Raw genomic sequence first — 14,191 nt, 5'->3', positions numbered from 1 at the left:
TCATAATTCTGAAGTCACTGGGCCAACGTTTTAACACTTATTGAACACTTCAGCTCCATAGAGTCTGTTAGCAGTGGATTAAGATCATGTGACCTATTCACTTCAGAGTCAGGACGTGAGAAAACATCTAAGGACATTAAAACCTGTGTGAATACATCAATACCACATACACCAATACCAAACACATCAGTACCAAATACATCAGTTCCAAATACACCAATACCAAATACACCAATACCACATACACAAATACATCAGTACCAAATACACCAATACCAAATACATCAGTTCTAAATACACCAATACCAAATACATAAGTTCCAAATACACCAATACCACATACACAAATACATCAGTACCAAATACACCAATACCAAATACATCACTTCCAAATACACCAGTACCAAACACATCAGTTCCAAATACACCAATAGCACATACAGCAATACCAAATACACCAATACTGAACACATCGGTACCAAATACACCAATACTGTAAAGGTTGGCACCAGGCTGAGGCCCCCTCCAGCCACCAGAGGAAGGCCTTGAGTCAGGCACACTACTAATCAGGCTTGATGACCAAAAGCTGGGCTAAATCTATATAAGTATATAAGTCACTCAGTACAGGGTCTTTACTAAAGTTTTGAGCCAAGCTCCTAGCCGGTAACTCTGGGTATCGAGGTCTGTGAGCCCTTGTGCTACACCTCTCTTCTGCTCTGCGAGGGTGTTTGTGTTTTTACACGTCCCCTCCCCTCTCTAGTTTTCCCCTCTCGAGTCTGTCTCTCTCCCGAGGCTCCCCTTAGCCATTAAAGTTCCTCCCTGTTTTCTGGTTTTGTTTGGGAAGTTTCAGTGCATCGGGGCTGCCATTCTTCCCGTGGTGTCCTTTATTCTCCCCTTTTCCATACCCAGTGTGGTGTTTAGTTTTAACCCTCCCGTTTTGTCATCCTCCATTCCTTTGAAGTGCGATATACGCATAGGTTGTTTACCGGCCGCCGTAGTCTAGTGGGAGCTTGCTCGCCTTACAACAAAGTGGCCAGGATTCGCTTCCCCACCGTTGGGCTTTTAGTTTCTTGTTTTAACTGTTCTAAGATCTAACTGTTTTGCACACAGGCCCTCCTTTACTAAAGCATGGTAGCTCACCCAGCAGAGTGTCAGGTCATTACCTCTCTCTCCTGGGTTTGAGCCCCATTACAGAAAGACCCAGCCATGGACCCAGCACAGCAGTTAGACTTAAAACAGGTAAAGGTGGATCTGGCTAATCAAGGGTTGACCATTGGTCAACATGAGCAGGCCCTACAACAGATCATTTCTCAGTTACTGCGCTTTACAGACCTCTTGGCACAGACTAGCCCTGATGCTATACAAATACCTGTTGATGCCCTTAGTCAGGAAGCAGCTGGTGCTGCAGCAGCAGAGCCTGCATAACTTGTGTTCAGAGCTGTTGCTCCCTGTCCCACAGAGTGAGTGAAGGTGGTGTACATCATCCCCCTTCTGACTGGGCAGGATCTGGCATGGGCCACCCTGGTCTGGGAGCACCAAACTGATGTATGTTCCACTTTGGCAGAGTTCGCTGCTGCCCTCAAACAGACTCTTGACCATCCAGTTGCTGGAGGGGAGACGGTCTCCTATCTCAATATACGTCAGGGAAAAAGATTATGCCATTGAATTCTGCACTGTGGCGACCGAGAGTGGGTAGAATCCCACAATGCTGATGGCTGCTTTCCACCAGGGCCTCAGCGAGGAGCAGAAATATGAACTGGCCCACCGAGATACTCCCGCCTCTCTTGACGACCTGATTTATCTGGTGTTGCGACTTGACAATCGCGTATGGGAGAGGCGCAGAGCACATGGACCAGATGTCAGTCGAGGCTTTCATGGAGCTCCATACACCCTTAGCCCTGTTCATGTGCCTGACAAGCAGGGAGTGTCAGGCCCCAGACAATAAAGCTCGGACACACCTGCCTTTCTCAAAGTGAGTGTGATGCTTGGATGCGGGAAGGGAGGTGTCGGTACTGTGGAAGCTCGGGTCATCTTTGCCCAGCTTTTCCTGAGCTCCGGGGGAAAAGACAATGTCCATCAAGGGAGGGAGGACCTCTGATGGACTCAACCAGTCCTCCCCGAGCTCAAGGGTTGTTCCTCAGTACCACAATGGCTTGGGGAATGTCTGAAACACATCTCCAGGCATTTGTGGACTTGGGTGTGGCAGGCAACTTTCTTGACGCTGGGATAGCCAACATGTTAGCCCTTTCGCTGGTTCCACTGGACGAACTCCTACCCATTGCTGCCATCGATGGTCGATCCCTTGAGTCAGGGGTTGTTAGTCATCAGACTCGTCCAGTCACGTTGCGAGTCGGCCCACACACTGAACAGATCATGCTGTTTGTGATCCATGCTCCCTACTTGCAACTGATTTTGGGGTACCCCTGGCTTCAGCGACATAATCCTCATGTAGATTGGCTGAGCCGGTCAGTGCTGTCTTAGGGTTTGACATGTCAGACCTCCTGCTTACAGCTACCCAAGCCTCGGTCTGGGGCCGGTCATAATCCTGATGGTCCGGACCTGTCTTGAGTCCCCCAGGAATGCTGGGACCTGAGGGAAGCATTTAGCCAACAGAAGGCCCAACTATTGCCTCCCCACCAGCCATATGACATGGCCATAAACCTCTTCCCAGGCTCCAGTCCCCCTAGAGGCTGCTTATTCTCCCTTTCAGGCCCTGAACATCAGGCAATAGATGAATATATACAGGAAGCCTTAGCCCTAGGATTCATCCAGCCATCTACTTCCCTGGCTAGCGCGGGGTTTTTCTTTGTCGGGTAGAAAGTTGGTGGGCTACGCCCTTGTATAGACTACCAGGGCCTTAACAAAATAATCATTTGAAGAACTAAAGCACCATCTGATTGTGGCTCCGATTCTTCAGCTCCCTGATGTGGAGCTTCCATTCATTGTTGAGGTAGACGCATTTGAGGTGGGTGTTGGTGCGGTTCTGTCCCATTGATCGGGAAAGGACAACAAACTGCATCCCTGTGCCTATTTCTCTTGGCATCTGTCCCCAGCAGAAAAGAATTATGACATGGGCGATCACAAATTACTGGCGGTTAAGCTTGCCCTCGAGGAGTGGATGCACTGGCTGGAGGAGGCAAAACACCCCTTCCTGGTCTGGACAGACCACAAGAACTTGGCGTACATGTAGCAGGCTAAGCGACTTAATCCACGTCAGACCTGATGGGGACTGTTCTTTGCCTGGTTTGACTTATCATACTGGCCAGGCATTAAGAACACCAAACCAGATGCTCACTTCCGCCAGTGGGAATCCTCGTCTTCTTGTGCTCCACCCTCAACCGTTATTCCCAGGGCCCACGTTGTAGCGCCAATCCAGTGGGGGGTTGAGAAGGCAGTACGTCAGGCCCTCCTTGCTAAATCAGACCCAGGTGGAGGCCCTCTGGGGCGGCTGTATGTACCAGGCAGTTAGAGCTCAGGTCCTCGAGTGGGGACATGCATCCCCCTTTTCTGCACACCCAGGAGTCACACAGATGCTCAAGTTTCTCCGTCGGCGGTTTTGGTGGCCCTGCATGAAACCCGACGTCCGAGCATTTGTGAACTCCCGTTGCACCTGTGCTCAGTGCAAGGACCCCAGGACAAGGCCTGCTGGTCTGTTGCACCCACTGGCTGTCCCTTCACACCCTTGGTCTCACCTGTTGCTCGATTTTTTCACAGGACTACCCCCATCAATGGGCAACACTGTGATTTTGGTGGTCGTCGAAAGGTTCTCCAAGGCCGGCCACTTCGTTGCACTGCCAAAACTGACATCTGCACAAAAGACAGCTAAACTATTACTTACCCATAGAGAAAGTTTTAGAATATATAACAAAAATAAGGGCTAGGATACACGAAGGCTAGCAAGCACAAACCAAAAGCACACGATGGCAAACAGGGGAAGCAGGCTAGAACAAACTTAGAAGTAACATACATCCAATACATTCAAACATTCAATATATTCCACACAAATGCACACAATGAACAGAAAAAACACAAGAAGCAGACAGGGTTTAAATACATGAACTTAACAAGGTAGAAACGAGGGACAGGTGTAAGCAAACAAACGAGGGGCGGAGAAAATGAAACTATGGCAATGAACTAAAATACATAAGACAGGGAAAACATTGAACACGGAAGCTGGGAGGGACTAATCGTGACAAGTACCAAATATACCAATACCAAACACACCAATACCAAACACATGGCAGAACACATTTTTGAAAACATATGAAATAGTATTGAACAGAAAACTTTTAATTTGGTCATGAAAATTCACACACAACCACACACACACACACCACTGAGTTGCGCTTCACTGTGTTTGATGGCAGCGGGTCTGCATAACTCTCACCACATTAGACTACCAGTACATAAACAATCTGATTTGCAGTGCAGGAGTTTTTTACTCCTTTGTTCCAAAAGATGGAATTCACAGCAACATTATCTGATAAATGACCTACTTGTGTAAAATCATTCATGATGACCAGTGTGTGTGTGTGTGTGTGTGAGCCCAAGTGGGCATCAGCAGGAGGCCTGCCTCCCAGGATTAGTGTCCAGGCTGGGGGTCGGGGGGTCAGGGGTTGCTGGGTGACAGGAAGGCCCCTTTATTGACGGAGCACTCTGTCCATCTGCAGGCTGGAATTGATCTGCCTGCATGCGACGGGTTTCTCCTGCTCCTGCTCCGTGTGCCAACACACCTCCATGGGTGGCATGATTTCCGCGTCACCCGTACAGGCCACACAGGGCTGGCCAGTGTCCCAGAACGGCCAGGAGCTGAAGGCTGCGCTATGGAAGTGTGTTAGAGAATGTGTGACCTGTTATTAACAGGTTCTATGAGGGTACCAGAGTGTTTGTGTATGTATGGATTACAGAAACACCTTTGGTCAGTGTGAGAAACAGTCGGTATTGTGATGGTGGGAATAATAGCACATCTCTGGTGTTCCAGCGGACAACTTCATTTTTATTTTGTCTTTTCATATGATTTTGTCCACCAAGAAGTATTACAATGTTCATATTTTCATGAGATCTTCCAGCATTTTGCAACTGTGTGTTCCAGGCTTAAGAGATAAATAAAATCTTGGTATAAAGGTAATTTGTGCTTGTTTGGAGATAACCCTTTATGATGTAAACTGCCGATACACCTGCAGTCGTTTGCACTTGATTCAGAACAGCACGGAAACATAATGGGAGTGCTATCGCTTGAATCGTGACTCAGGTTTATGGTCTTCTTCCTTTGGGCCAGTACTCTGGTACAGTGCGCTGTTACGGAGTGGCAGTGATAAACATCAGCAGGAGGCAGTAAAATCCGAGAATTATATGAGGTAAGAGAATCCCAATGTTACAGCTTTCACTGGAGTTGGCCGATTACACTGTCGGCAGATTAATGAGGGTGTGAATACTTGGATAGGAAACTTTCCAGAAGAGTCCTGTGGAAACATATTCCAACAGCACAGAGTCCACGTGGCTTTGCTGAGTTAAACTCCTGTTTAACTCTTCTATTGCTTAATAATGTGCCCTTATGTTACCTCGCATAAAATTAGGAAAATCCCTCATCCACAGCACACTGTGCTATAGTCCAACAGCTGTGGCACCACTGCAGTCAGTAGATACCATACAGAGCTCCATCTAATCACTTTACGCCTGCACAGCTAACGATGTATATCAGGAGACGCGCCTAACTGGGAGGGAAATGCGGTTGGAGAGATATCCGCTGCAGGCCGCCTGCGTGGCGCGCGCCTTCACGTGCGCCACATGTAAACACGCGGGTCGATTCCACCACCTCCGTATCTGTGATCCATCTTTACCTCCGCGCGCTGTGTCTGCCAGCAGCCAAGCGTGTGAATTATTCGGGTCTCAGGTGAGTCGACGTCTGTCTCTTTTGAGTATCGCTGTAATAACACAGCGAGCACAAGGCAGGCTTGCACGTGCAGCCCACGGGTAAAGAATTGCACGCTCCACCAACCGGTGAAGTCTCCGAGTTTCGCGTGCTCTCGGTTTAATCCCACGCAGCCCCCGCGTTCACGAGCTAATTCCGGCATCGTCGCTGCTTTCCATGCAGCCCGTAACATCTCTTATTCTGCTCTCGCGGTGAACGCCTACAGCCTGCCCCGAGTAGGCAGCGCGGGGCGCGCGGCGGATCACCGCGTACTGGACAACAGCGCGCGAACGCACCCACACCCTCGCGCGGAACGGGTTTCGTCGGCGCTCCTACGATCTGCTGCTGCTGCTGTGAACGCTGACGTGGTTAATAGTACGCGAGCCTAAAGATAAACGTGACTGCAGATGTGGGCAGTGAAAGACGTTTCTAGGAAAAGGGCGCCAGCAGGTGTAGCAGGCAGCCACTCACGGGTACTTTAAAGGTTCGACTCTCACTTCTGTTCACAGTGCGCCATTTCAGCCGAATACTGCAGACACCCCGAACAAAGTTTGTTTAGCACTTACGTGCTGCTCATGGAATGTAATTATACAAGCTGTAAGTTTACATATATTATACAAACACCACATGCGGCATGTGTGTAATTATCTTGTAAGTATACACATCCTCCTATTTTAAAGCAGCATTTTGGTTTCTCAGTGCAATGGTTGCATTACTGGGCTTTTTAGTGGTTCAGTAGTATAGTTACCTATAGTATTGTGCTGAGATGCCCCAGGAGTGGCTTTGCAAACAGTTTGAATAATAAAACTACTTTAACTAGTACATAAAGTGACATTAAAAGTAGGTAAAAACCTGCTTTTCTTTGACTAAAGCCCAATCCATCACACAGGAAGGCACACATGACCTGACTTTGAGTGAAAACAGCTAAGAAAGTGAGTTTGCGTGGTCTTGCACTTCCTGTCTGAGCTGTTGATACTCCCACACTATACACGTGTTATCACTAAGCATGGCTGAAACACTTAGTAATTAATGCCCACATACTTTTACCATATAGTGTATTAAAAAAGACCTGAAATAATGCATCACAGACCTTACTGTAATAACGTGTTATCTAAATAAAGAACCTGGACAAATATCTTACTTGAATTTAGCCAACTTTTTTATTTATGTTTTTAGTTTGTAGTAAACTGTCTCAGATGTAAAACTGTGCCTGATACAATAGTTTTTCAAGCATATCATTCTAACCCTAACCCTAACCTAACCCTACCACTAACTATAAACCTAACTGTAACCCTAACTCAAACTCTAACTCTAACACTGATCCTAACCCTAATCCTAACTCTAACCCTAACCCTACCACTAACTCTAAACCTAACTCTAACCCTAACTCTAACTCTAACACTGATCCTAACCCTAATCCTAACTCTAACCCTAACCCTAACTCTAACTCTAATCCTAACCCTAACTCTAACCCTAACACTGATCCTAACCCTAATCCTAACTCTAACCCTAACCCTACCACTAACTCTAAACCTAACTCTAACCCTAACTCTAACACTGATCCTAACCCTAATCCTAACTCTAACCCTAACTCTAACTCTAATCCTAACCCTAATCCTAACTCTAACCCTAACACTGATCCTAACCCTAATCCTAACTCTAACCCTAACCCTACCACTAACTCTAAACCTAACTCTAACCCTAACTCTAACACTGATCCTAACCCTAATCCTAACTCTAACCCTAACCCTACCACTAACCCTAATCCTAACTCTAACCCTAACTCTAACTCTAACACTGATCCTAACCCTAATCCTAACTCTAACCCTAACCCTACCACTAACCCTAATCCTAACTCTAACCCTAACCCTACCACTAACCCTAATCCTAACTCTAACTCTAACACTGATCCTAACCCTAATCCTAACTCTAACCCTAACCCTACCACTAACCCTACCACTAACTCTAACCCTAACACTGATCCTAACCCTAATCCTAACTCTAACCCTACCACTAACTCTAAACCTAACTCTAACCCTAACTCTAACACTGATCCTAACCCTAATCCTAACCCTAACCCTACCACTAACTCTAAACCTAACTCTAACCCTAACTCTAACACTGATCCTAACCCTAATCCTAACTCTAACCCTAACCCTACTACTAACCCTAATCCTAACTCTAACCCTAACCCTACCACTAACCCTAATCCTAACTCTAACCCTAACCCTACCACTAATCCTAACCCAGTCTCTGTTAATGTGAAACTCTGTCCACTGACTCACTTTATTGGGTGTCACCAGGACCCTCTTCCCCTTTCCTACCAACAAAATATTCTGTTTACTCTGTTTCACACAAAACAATGAAAGGCCAAGAACAATAAAACTACTTGGTGGAACATTAGCTAAATGAGCATGCGTGTATCTATTAGCTGAGTGAGCATGTGTGTGTGTATCTGTTAGCTGAGTGAGTGAGTGAGTGTGTGTGTGTGTGTGTGTGTGTGTGTGTGTGTGCGCGTGCGCGTGTGTGTGTGTGTCAGTGTGGAGGATAATGTATTCCATATGCTGAAACCTGACACTGTATGCACTGAGCCTCAACAGAAAGCAGAGGCACACTGAAGCTGGCTGAGCCCTGCCCCTACCCAGCGTGCTCTACTGCGTGTCAGCTCACGCCCTCACTGCTGTGCTTGGCCTGTAATCCCAAAACGCACAGCATGGTGGTGTAAGAGGCGATACAACCCTGTTTGTCAGGGCCGGGCCATCTGAGCTGTGTCGTGGAGACGTTGTCTTGTGTGTCTTAACTGTACACACACTGCCTGAACCTTCTGCCAACAGTCAGACCATTTTCTATCTACCTGGTCCTATTTGGAGCAGTCTTCATCTGAAGGGTGTTTCAGTTCAAGTATGAGTCAGACCAAAGATCAAAGTCATTCAATAATTCAAAGTGCTATGAAATGATCTACAATCATTGTTCAACAATGAACTGAGGGAGATTTAATCTTGGCACAAGACACACGAGACACTCAGTGGTTCTGCTTCTCTGAACTCAGAAAGAAACGGCCCTATACAGCCAAACCAATCAACAAATCCTCAGTCTTCAGACATCATTTGAAACACGTTTTCTGGATTGGCTTCCAAACACAAACCTAAATTAGTTTAAGAAAGTTGTGAAGGAATAACGTGTGTGGGATTAAAAAAAAAAAGTGTTTATTTATAAGCTTGCGGAAAACCTCTAATAGAAATCAGAAAATCTTAATTTACAAACAGATATTTTTGTATGTCGGTGTGTCCACATGTATAGTTAATCTAGACAGACTACAGTTCTTTCAGACAATTCCCAATTGGTTGAAAATATTGTTTATTGTAACCACAAAGCAGACATGTTTCAAGCAGTATCTTTCATGCATAATGGGTGAAAAAGGGACTTATTAGACACAGAGACTACTCTCTGAATCAGTGACACCATGCAGCTCAGCTCTGTGTGTGTGTGTGTGTGTGTGTGTGTGTGTGTGTGTGTGAGGGGATGGCGCCTGGCTGTGTGCCTTGGCTACAGCTCCAGATGTGCTCAGTCTTTCATTGAGCTGTTGACACACACACATGGAGTGAAAAAAGAGCCTTGAGTCAAGGCTGGGATATGATCCACTGTCCCTTAGCTCCGCCCCCTCCCACCCTCTCAGGGAGACACATGACCGGTGCACGTGAGCTGCTCACCCAGCTCATGTCTCATGCTTTCCCGTCTCACTGGACACCATTGTGCCCGCGCGCCAGACTAATTGGAAGTCTTTGTGACATTAATTCCTCCGCCTAATTGCAGGCTGACACTTTGGATTTATGTGCTATGAACAGAATCAGGGCCATTCTGCACCACACCACTGTTATCTTGGCTTGGCAAATTAACACAGTTAGTATCCACCATCCTCTGTGTCTTCCACAGTGGAAACACTTTTCACAATAAACGGGCGACTGTGTGTGTGGTAGCTCTGGCTATAGCTCAGTGAGGAAGACAGTAGTACCTTCTGTAATGTGCTGCTGCTGTTGTTAGCACCTATGGATTCAACATAGCAAAGGCTTCTGGAGCCATAGTGTTTTGCAGTTTCCTGAGGCTTCTGCAGAATGTAAGACCAACTGTGGCTTCAGTAATGTTAATTACTTGTAGAAAATTCTACTTTATTTTAAACATTACTGGGGCATAAAAGTATCTGATTAAAAAACAGGGTATTTAGTTTCACATTTTAAGAGAGTACACATGGGGGGGGAGGGGGGGGGGGCATGGTAGCTTCTAGGAGAACCGCTTAAAAAAATTAACCTTGTAAAATTCATTGTTCTTTTTATAACAGTGGCACAGACTATAGCAAATAAACCCATCTCAGAGAACCATATAATAATCTTATAATATTAAAACAGCCTGAAATCAAGTCTTTTATTTGCATGTTTTACTCTTTATACATAGAAAGGTTTGTCTGTAATGTGGTTTTTGTTCAATAAAACATGAAAATGGAGTCAGGATTACTTACACTTCTAAGTAAAGCACTGTGCAGTTTTTGAAACATTTGGCCTTATTTGAAGTGAAAACACATATACTTTCCACAAGTGGTTTTTTAAATGATTTCATCAGTCTCTAGTAAATCTGTCAAAATATCCACAGTCTTCTCTTTATGTTATCAGTGGCTCCCTCAAGGCTCAAAGTCAGTGTTGTTTTTGAAATATTGTCACATCTATAGAAATGTATGATTAATTAAACAAGCAGTTCATGTTAATTAGCCAGCTGGGCCTCTCTTTCAACGCTAGCTAGATATCTTATGCCAAGTTTGCATACATTTCTGCACAGTTCACTAATTCACTTGTTAAAGAAGCCTAAAACAGACTCTTAACCACATCAGCGCTCAACTTTTCAAATAAAATATTTTTTAAATCAGAGGATTAAAAATAGATTTAACTGGTCTGCTGTCAGCCAGTAGCCTCACAGGCTATTGTGTACAGCCTGTTTGTTTCCTAAAAAGCTGAACTGCTGTTGTCTATAATGCATTTGCTCTGAGGTGTAACATTTTTAGCCAAGCACCCAAGCTAACCGGCTGAATACACTGTGTTGGCTATGAAGTATCACCTTTTAAAAGCTGAGGGCAACTTTCACGCCAGTCGTGTCAGCCCTGAGTCGGAACGGCTTGGCCTCGGCAACAAAACGTTGATTGTTTCCAATTGGCAGAGTTCCTTTTCCTCAGCTTTAGCCTTAGCCAATCAAAAAAGACCTAATGGAAGAAAGCTTTCTTACCCTGGCAACCACCATCCCTCCCTCCCTGGCCTGCTGGCAGACTTCCTCACAGTACGCTCACATCGGTTGACCACAAGGCCACAAACTGTGACTCGTCCGCGCTGAAGCTCGGGGTGGTAACAGTTCCTCTGTGCGTCTGTGATGGCTTTTCACGCGGAGTAATGAGACAGAGAGGCTCCGCGAATCAGGCCCGCGGGAAGTTTTGCACACTCAGGTTTTTATGGCTGAGGTGCATTTTTCCTGAGGAGAGATTCAAACGCCGGTCTCACAGGTGTTTCAGTGTCCACTGCACTGGAGCTACAGTTCACACAGAGCCCAGGAGACAGATTTTTAGGAAGACGTGATATCTGAGCCTCAGCGCAGATGTGGGGAAAACCACAGTCCACTGACAGAAGCAGTTGTTGCACACGTTCCCACACACACACACACACACACACACCCATCCACAAACACCCATATGCTTACCTCCTCCTACTCACATACATGAATGCACCCCCCCCACACACACACACACACTCTTAATGTCTCATTTCCTTTTATGACAGTACAAACGCTTTTATCTTCACTAATTCACTGTTGTCTGTAATTCTGTTTTGTCGCCTACCTGTTCAGTAACTGAATTCTTTTTATGGTCATCTTAGTGGAGATCTTAGTAGTTTTAAAGACACAGGGATTAGACTAAATTTAAGGCTGATCCCTGAATTTTGACACACTGTATGCTTCCTTATAAGAAAAGCCACAGGGCCTGCTGATCTGGAGTCAGTTCTTCACTTTATGACAGCATCCGTTTCATAAGTTTTTAAACGAGGGGTTTCTGCTGGCAGGGGAAAGTGGAACAAAGGGGAATCTAGATCGTACTGGCTATGATGAACAAGTGTGAAATGGGATTAAACACATTTTGGCTGCAGGATTACTGGAGTGTGTGGTAGTCTCACAGTGACAGCTTGTGAACGGCTTTGGCAGTAGGAGAAAGATACAAACAGGTTGGGGAAAGTCACAAATGTTTTATATACAGATTGCTTCTGTTCACTATAGATTGGAGAAATAGAATGTGTATAAAAAGACTGTCATTTATAAATATTTAACAATCTGTTGAAAAAAATTGACAAAACTCCCAATAGCTTCTCTGACTCCAGTGCTAAACTCCAGAGGATGAAATATATGAAAATGTAGTGGAATATAATGTGAGATTTCTCCCTGAAGTTCTGCTTAAGGTTCTAGCAAATCAGGACATGGCAAGCTAGACATAACAACGTGGTGTGCAAGACAACACATAAACCTGCGGAAAACAGGACCTGATAACGATCTTCTGCTGCATGTGTTTGTCATGATGAGTAAATAACTGCAAGGGCACAAGAGAAATCCTCTCAGAATCCTCTCAGAGTCTCAGAGGTCATCAGTCCCACTCCACCAAGACAAGCTGTAGAACAAGCACCATGGAGCAATTTAGCTTAAAAAACACACCAACACAGAGATTCCTCAAAAATAAATGCTTATGCTAACATAGGGATTCATGCAATTTCCACAGCTGTGGAATGGCAGTCTTTTAGGGTGTAGCGTCTTTTAGGGTGCGGGTATGTCCTTCTGATGGTGCTCTTCTTTGAAAAAAATAAAAACCCTACAGAATTTACCCCTAAAATAGAAACTATTTGCAGCCACTATTTTGGCAGGTTTTATCCCATGTTTTTTTAAGTAAAGGTTAAGCAATTGTAGCAAGTAAATTCTGCAATGTACATCTGGTTAATGTGTGTCTACAAAATGGTTTTGTTTATATTGCCCCCTTAATTATTGCAAAAGTACTTTTAAAAATTAGGCAATATAAATTCAAAATTGTCAGTATTTTATACCCAGTTGCTTTGGTTTTGAATTTATAGACAACATATTACAATCCAATTCCATCAATACTACTTTATTTACTCACAAACAACCTACATAAATGTTTGAATTTGCCCAATTAAACAAGAGATTAATGAATATTACCTACTATGGTCACAGGAACATTAACAACGAGGAGGCTAGATCATTACTACACAAATGAACAGAACTGATCTTCTAGTAAAAAAAACCCCAAGGATTACCCAACAAAACAAAGAAGTCCACAAAATATACAATCAGACCCAAAATATACAATCAGACCCAAAGGTTTTCTCAGTGTCATGTTGCAACAACATACAGGAGAAAATGCAACAGACCATCAACTAGAATAAGCAGTATACACACATTTTAAAACAGTATAAAATTTAATTTTTAGGTAGTGCAGAATTATTTCTAGGATTTAGTAATATCTCATGGACAAAGAAATTGTTTATACTTGTTTGAGCAACTTCATCCCAATAAGCTCAAGAAAGCATTTTTTTGAAACTCCTCAAATGTGTGCCTTACTTTGCTGGGTAAACACCGCAAATGTAATCTTTCACCCTCGATAGCGATGGCAACACCTGCCAATTCCTCCAGGAGCAGCACGGATGACAAGCATCATCTTTGTCCTGAGTTTCACTTACTTTCATTCTCCTTGTTAGCAATAACAAACATACTTTTCCCCACTTGTGTATGTTAATTGTCTAGATGAGGAGAATAGCGTACATCGCTCGTGAATATACTCCTGAGACTCTACTGCACACTTCAGGAAATATCTCAAGTGATGATTTGACTAAACCAGCGGTCTCTAACCCTAATGCTTCAGTCTTCTGCACTTTTTAGGGTTTGCAGGGAAAATTAAAATGTGCAAGACAAAATGCCCTGAGGACAGGGCTGGAAAACGTGTTGATTAAACAAAGAAGGACACACCTGCTAGCCCTCGCTGCTTTCTCCAAGGTACTCTGTGAAGCGTTAGAGTACTGCATCCCTCTTCCTCCCAAAACCACTGAACTGTTAGGAAATAAAGAATTTATACAAATACCATAATATTGCAAAATGTGTTACACAACTACGAAACCATCAAGTGACTATCTGTGTGATCACAACCTCCCTGATTCAGAACATCCATTACTCCCTTAGGCTCCTCCCTTAGTC

This window comes from Electrophorus electricus, chromosome 17 (genome assembly GCF_041902795.1).
Source record: "Electrophorus electricus isolate QZ-2024a chromosome 17, ASM4190279v1, whole genome shotgun sequence".
Lineage (NCBI taxonomy): Eukaryota > Metazoa > Chordata > Actinopteri > Gymnotiformes > Gymnotidae > Electrophorus > Electrophorus electricus.
The sequence above is the reverse complement of the archived record's forward strand: the minus strand, read 5'-3'. Positions refer to the sequence as shown.